Source organism: Babylonia areolata, chromosome 22, assembly GCF_041734735.1.
Source record: "Babylonia areolata isolate BAREFJ2019XMU chromosome 22, ASM4173473v1, whole genome shotgun sequence".
NCBI lineage: Eukaryota > Metazoa > Mollusca > Gastropoda > Neogastropoda > Buccinidae > Babylonia > Babylonia areolata.
In genome coordinates this window covers 487,898-495,798 of record NC_134897.1, presented here as the reverse complement: position 1 = coordinate 495,798, position 7,901 = coordinate 487,898, and the positions used below count along the sequence as shown (strand labels likewise).

Sequence of the window (7,901 nt, the reverse complement as noted above, 5' to 3'; positions counted from 1 at the left end):
TCACTGCCCTTACCTACACCTGTCAGCCCTCACTGCCCTTACCTACACCTGTCAGCCCTCACTGCCCTTACCTACACCTGTCAGCCCTCACTGATACCTGTCAGCCCTCACTTCCCTTACCTACACCTGTCAGCCCTCACTGCCCTTACCTACACCTGTCAGCCCTCACTGCCCTTACCTACACCTGTCAGCCCTCACATCACTTACTGACACCTGCCTGACATCACTGACACATGTTGTCCCTCGCTGACACCTGCCTGACACCACTGACACCTGTTAGCCCTCACTGACACCTGTTGTCCCGCAGTGACACATGTTAGCCTTCATCGACACCTGTTGTCCCTCACTGACACCTGCCTGACATCACTGACACCTGTTTGACCTCACTGACACCTGCCTGACATCACTGACACCTGTTTGACCTCACTGACACTTGTTAACCCTCACTGACACCTGCCTGACATCACTGACACCTGTTTGACCTCACTGACACTTGTTAGCTGTAACTGACACCTGTCTGACCTCACTGACACTTGTTAGCTGTCACTGACACTTGTCTGACCTAACTGACACCTGTCTGACCTCACTGACACTTGTTAGCTGTCACTGACACCTGTCTGACATCACTGACACCTGTCTGACATCACTGACACCTGTCACGGACACCTGTCTGACCTCACTGACACTTGTTAACCCTCACTGACACCTGCCTGACCTCTCTGACACTTGTTAGCTGTCACTGACACCTGTCTGACATCACTGACACGTCTCTGACCTCACTGACACTTGTTAACCCTCACTGACACCTGCCTGACCTCTCTGACATCTGTCTGACTTCACTGCCACCCGTCTGACCTCACTGACACCGGTCAGACTGTCCACACATCTGAGCCCTCCCTGTCTGAATTGTGTGCGCATGAGTCCCGCTTGTCCCCCTCCACCTCCTGACGTCCAACCTATACCCGTCCCCGCCCTTTGTGTGCCCCGCCCCCCCCCCCCCAATAGAAACACAACACATGGAACAATACACCCCGGAAAAGCACAAGATGATGGGCAGAACCCTAGCTTGCCGCCCATTGAGTCACGTACCTCCTACTACATTGCCGAGGGGTGTCATACCAATGATACCTACGTGTTGTGCTGGTCGTATGGTCATACCAATGATACCTATATGTTGTGCTGGTCATATCAATGATACCTATATGTTGTGCTGGTCGTATGGTCATACCAATGATACCTACATGTTGTGCTGGTCGTATGGTCATACCAACGATACGTATCTGTTATCCTGGTCGTATGGCCATAAAAAAAAGTGTACCTATCTGTTCTGGTTGTATAGTAATACAACATCTGTTGTGATGAGAGGATGACCACACCAGTGTTACCTAGAGGATGACCACACCAGTGTTACCTATCTGTGATGAGAGGATGACCACACCAGTGTTACCTAGAGGATGACCACACCAGTGTTACCTAGAGGATGACCACACCAGTGTTACCTATCTGTGATGAGAGGATGACCACACCAGTGTTACCTAGAGGATGACCACACCAGTGTTACCTATCTGTTGTGATGAGAGGATGACCACACCAGTGTTACCTAGAGGATGACCACACCAGTGTTACCTATCTGTTGTGATGAGAGGATGACCACACCAGTGTTACCTAGAGGATGACCACACCAGTGTTACCTAGAGGATGACCACACCAGTGTTACCTATCTGTTGTGATGAGAGGATGACCACACCAGTGTTACCTATCTGTTGTGATGAGAGGATGACCACACCAGTGTTACCTAGAGGATGACCACACCAGTGTTACCTGGAGGATGACCACACCAGTGTTACCTATCTGTTGTGATGAGAGGATGACCACACCAGTGTTACCTAGAGGATGACCACACCAGTGTTACCTAGAGGATGACTACACCAGCGTTACCTAGAGGATGAACACACCAGTGTTACCTAGAGGATGACCACACCAGTGTTACCTGGAGGATGAACACACCAGTGTTACCTGGAGGATGACCACACCATGATGACCACACCAGTGTTACCTATCTGTTGTGATGACAGGATGACCACACCAGTGTTACCTAGAGGATGACCACACCAGTGTTACCTATCTGTTGTGATGAGGATGACCACACCAGTGTTACCTAGAGGATGACCACACCAGTGTTACCTATCTATGGTGATGAGAGGATGACTACATCAGTGTTACCTAGAGGATGACCACACCAGTGTTACCTATCTGTGATGAGAGGATGACCACACCAGTGTTACCTATCTGTTGTGATGAGAGGATGACTACACCAGTGTTACCTATCTGTGATGAGAGGATGACCACACCAGTGTTACCTATCTGTGATGAGAGGATGACCACACCAGTGTTACCTGGAGGATGACCACACCAGTGTTACCTATCTGTGATGAGAGGATGACCACACCAGTGTTACCTAGAGGATGACCACACCAGTGTTACCTAGAGGATGACCACACCAGTGTTACCTATCTGTTGTGATGAGAGGATGACCACACCAGTGTTACCTAGAGGATGACCACACCAGTGTTACCTAGAGGATGACCACACCAGTGTTACCTATCTGTGATGAGAGGATGACCACACCAGTGTTACCTAGAGGATGACCACACCAGCGTTACCTAGAGGATGACCACACCAGCATTACGTGGAGGATGACCACACCAATGTTACCTATCTATGGTGATGGATCTGTTGTATCGGGGAATGACCTGAAGACGTACATCCTGTGAGTAAAGGTCAGTCATCATGACTCCACTGCCCGGGAAGCGAGCAGCTCTCCATAGAGAACGAGGGATACATGAAAGAGGAAAGAGAACGAGGGATAACATGAAAGAACATGAAAGAGGAAAGAGAACGAGGGATAACATGAAAGAGGAAAGAGAACGAGGGATAACATGAAAGAACATGAAAGAGGAAAGAGAACGAGGGATAACATGAAAGAGGAAAGAGAACGAGGGATAACATGAAAGAGAACGAGGGATAACATGAAAGAGGAAAGAGAACGAGGGATAACATGAAAGACGATACACATGTCCACAACCAGTTCCAGGGGTGACGTCATTAACATTCCGGCACGGGCCTGAGGGGTCTTGGGGGGTGGCAACGTGACGCCATGGGCTGCCATCACCGACATGTCACTGGGATGTATGGAAACTTCAGGGATATAATCTCTGAGAATCTCTGGAAACGTGACAGACATTTCTCTATAGATCTATGTAAAACACCACAGGTATAATTATTCATGTGAGCTTCTGAACGCGCAATGTTTATCTGTTGGGTTTTTGACAGATGAGAAACACACGGTTTCTGTGGGATCTGAAAACTACAATAGAAATATGGGTTTTGGGGTCTCTGCCAACACTACACGCATGTCCCGACGTCTTGGAAAATGGCAAACATATGTCTGGAATTTTTAACGCTGTCCGACAGATACAGGTAGATAAGTGATATTATTTCTGTGATTCAGTGGGTACCTTACAGATATAGCCACGTGCACCTCAGGAAACATGCCAAACAATTGTCTGACTGACCACATACAGCACACATACTTTTTACAAACATCACATATTTCAGTACGTCTGAAAGCGTCATACACCTTACGTATGTCGACAGCACGTGTGTCTCTGTCATGCTCACAGCTGGCTGCACAAAGACCTGTACAGCAATGTACTGTGTCTCCATGTCATGCTCACAGCTGGCTGCACAAAGACCTGTACAGCAATGTACTGTGTGTCTCCATGTCATGCTCACAGCTGGCTGCACAAAGACCTGTACAGCAATGTACTGTGTGTCTCCATGTCATGCTTACAGCTGGCTGCACAAAGACCTGTACAGCAATGTACTGTGTGTCTCCATGTCATGCTTACAGCTGGCTGCACAAAGACCTGTACAGCAATGTACTGTGTGTCTCCATGTCATGCTTACAGCTGCAAAGCTGCACAAAGACCTGTACAGCAATGTACTGTGTGTCTCCATGTCATGCTCACAGCTGGCTGCACAAAGACCTGTACAGCAATGTACTGTGTCTCCATGTCATGCTTACAGCTGGCTGCACAAAGACCACCAAGGTCATGCACTGTGCGTCTCAATGTCATGCTCACAACTGCAGAGCTGTACAAAGACCTCCACAGTCATCCCATGTGTCTGGCGTTGCTGTGGGGGCACGGTGGCTCAGTTGAAAGCCCCCCCCCCCTCCACCTCCCACCGCCCCCTACTCACATTACCCTGATGTTGGACACACAACAAGCACAGCCTGTCTTGCTACACACACACACACGTTTCCATCGATACGGCTGGTCTCTGGAAACAGCCTGGACACACAAAGAAATCACCACAGCACAGCTCTGGAATCGCCATGGGTTTTCTCTATACACTTGTTGAAAAAAAAGAAGAAGATATATACATAGATACATACACATATTCATGCAAACATACATGACAAAAAAATAAAACACGATATTTGTCAAAACAGGAAAACATCAGTACACCTACCTCACCCAACCAGTAAGACAGGACCAGGATGATATCAATTGCAAATCAAGTCGCCATATAAAGATGATATCACAGAGTTTGCAATATATACAGGAAAACCAATTTTGAAATCAAGCAGGAAATATAATCATAGGTATATATATATACATATACATACATACACTATACAAAAATGACTGAGATATTAATCGAGAACCTCTTTTCAATTCACTTGCATCAAAGCAAACTGTTCGTTTGTATGCTCGCTCTCTCTCTCTCTCTCTCTCTCTCTCTCACGCAATATATGGAGCTCAACCATGATAAAAAAACCAAAAAAAAAAAAACACAACACCATCACCACCCTCACTCATACTGCCAGAATCCACAATGTGTGCAGTCTGTAGAAGTAAGATGCAGCTATGTCCCGACAAATCCTGCAATAAAACACAGATCACGTGACATGAACTGACAGTTTACCTCAGTCATACCCTGTACCACCTGGTCTGTTGACATGTCCATGCGGACCACCTAGTCTGCTATGTCCATGGGAACCACCTGGTCTGTTGACATGTCCATGGGGACCACCTGGTCTCTTGACATGTCCATGGGGATTATCTGGTCTCTTGACATGCCTGTGGGGACTGATTCATTGTCCACAGGCTACAAACACTACTGACACGCTTTCTGCCAAAGAGTGTAGCAAACAATTCGACACACCCATGTTGATGTGCTCCTTTCGGTCAGGTCCAGATACTCGGAAGCAAAAGTCTTCTCTTCAGTAACTTGTGTTATTTTTCGTCATCACTCCATGTGCAGCTGCCATGTCCAGCAGTCTGAACACCTTCGACTGGTGGAGTTCCGAGATGTGTAAGTAGTTCCCTCACTGCTGGTGTGAATTCCCTCACTGCAACCTTTCCCAGTCTCTCTGCATGAGAGGACCTCTTAATCCTGTCATGGTCTGTATCAGGTGGTCACTGCATCCTGTCATGGTCTGTATCAGGTGGTCACTGCATCCTGTCATGGTCTGTATCAGGTGGTCACTGAATCCTGTCATGGTCTGTGTCAGGTGGTCACTGAAATCCTGCCAAGGTCTGTGTCAGGTGGTCACTGAAATCCTGCCAAGGTCTGCGTCGGGTGGTCACTGCATCCTGTCATGGTCTGCGTCGGGTGGTCACTGCATCCTGTCATGGTCTGCGTCGGGTGGTCACTGCATCCTGTCATGGTCTGCGTCGGGTGGTCACTGCATCCTGTCATGGTCTGTGTCGGGTGGTCACTGCATCCTGTCATGATCTGTGTCGGGTGGTCACTGCATCCTGTCCACATGTTATGTAGGGGGTCGTCACCGCATCTTGTTCACAGACAACCTGGACCTTCCTTCAGGCGCCCCAAAACCTGACGCCAACCTAATACACATGCACACTGCTTTTCGTGGCACACAACCTCAACACACGTTATACACTGCTTTTCCTGGCACACAACCTCAACACATGCTTGCGTATACATATACTCTCCAGTGCACAGTAACACGTGCAATAGATGTCACAACATTCTCCCAGACACGTAAACATACTGCATGGACGATAATATCTACCTGAAGAAAATAACAAATACCCAAAATGATGGAGACTGATACAGTGACTGTGAAAGCGATGAACAATGCATCGTCATCATGTTCAAAGAACCACGGGAGTCACGTCGGAACCGGTTCTCTTCACGCACCTCCCTCTCTGCTGTCCAGAGGCTCACTTCCTCATCATCTTCCCTTGTTCTTTTCTTATGGTCTGGGTCATCAGCTTCTGTCCTGGCCAGCGTGAAGCGTTCTGAAATCATGTCATGTTCTGTTGAACTAATGCCTGATGTTCTCAATGAATATGTTGAGTATTGTGGCGGTGTGGTGTGGTGTGGTGTGTGTTGTGGCTGCTTCTTCGCTTGTTCTGTCAGTCTGGCCAGGAACGGAAGTGAGCCAGTAGAAAACCAGAGACCCTCGGACCGCATGGCCTGTGGCCGCGTGGCTGGCCACAATAAACAGCCAGTGATACGTCTCAAATACATAGAGTGTACGTCATTCCATGTCCATGTCTATGTCCGCCTCTGTGTGTGTGTGTGTGTGTGTGTGCAGGACAGGGACCACTGGGTACAGCCTGGTGCAGGACAGGGACCACTGGGTACAGCCTGGTGCAGGACAGGGGCCACTGGGTACAGCCTGGTGCAGGACAGGGTCCACTGGGTACAGCCTGGTGCAGGACAGGGGCCACTGGGTACAGCCTGGTGCAGGACAGGGTCCATTGGATACAGCCTGGTGCAGGACAGGGTCCATTGGATACAGCCTGGTGCAGGACAGGGTCCACTGGATACAGCCTGGTGCAGGACAGGGTCCACTGGGTACAGCCTGGATACAGCCTGGTGCAGGACAGGGTCCATTGGATACAGCCTGGTGCAGGACAGGGTCCACTGGATACAGCCTGGTGCAGGACAGGGTCCACTGGGTACAGCCTGGTGCAGGACAGGGACCACTGGGTACAGCCTGGTGCAGGACAGGGACCACTGGATACAGCCTGGTGCAGGACAGGGACCACTGGGTACAGCATGGTGCAGGACAGGGTCCACTGGGTACAGCCTGGTGCAGGACAGGTTCCACTGGATACAGCCTGGTGCAGGACAGGTTCCACTGGATACAGCCTGGTGCAGGACAGGGACCACTGGATACAGCCTGGTGCAGGACAGGTTCCACTGGGTACAGCCTGGTGCAGGACAGGGACCACTGGATACAGCCTGGTGCAGGACAGGGACCACTGGATACAGCCTGGTGCAGGACAGGGACCACTGGGTACAGCCTGGTGCAGGACAGGGACCACTGGGTACAGCCTGGTGCAGGACAGGGACCACTGGGTACAGCCTGGTGCAGGACAGGTTCCACTGGGTACAGCCTGGTGCAGGACAGGTTCCACTGGATACAGCCTGGTGCAGGACAGGTTCCACTGGATACAGCCTGGTGCAGGACAGGGACCACTGGATACAGCCTGGTGCAGGACAGGTTCCACTGGGTACAGCCTGGTGCAGGACAGGGACCACTGGATACAGCCTGGTGCAGGACAGGGACCACTGGATACAGCCTGGTGCAGGACAGGGACCACTGGATACAGCCTGGTGCAGGACAGGGACCACTGGATACAGCCTGGTGCAGGACAGGGACTACTGGATACAGCCTGGTGCAGGACCCTGATTGCTGGGCATGTGGCGGAGCAGACGTCGTGTGTGGGCCACCTCTGACCCTGAGCAGTGACACGGCCTTCTGGCCCCATAACAGAGTGCTGGCTGTGGTGGTCTGTCCTGTCACGGGGATCCCTGAAAGCTATAACTGACTGTCACTGCCACGTCACGGGGAT

At 50.3% G+C, this 7,901-nt stretch overlaps 1 long non-coding RNA gene across 1 annotated transcript; it reads left to right on the top strand.

Annotated features, from left to right (window-relative positions):
• Positions 1 to 3,697: 3,697 nt before the first annotated feature.
• Positions 3,698 to 6,855, top strand: LOC143297347 (uncharacterized). Its single transcript, XR_013057256.1, has 2 exons — positions 3,698 to 5,482; positions 5,549 to 6,855. It is a non-coding gene; the product is annotated as an uncharacterized LOC143297347 (long non-coding RNA).
• The last annotated feature ends 1,046 nt before the right edge of the window (positions 6,856 to 7,901 follow it).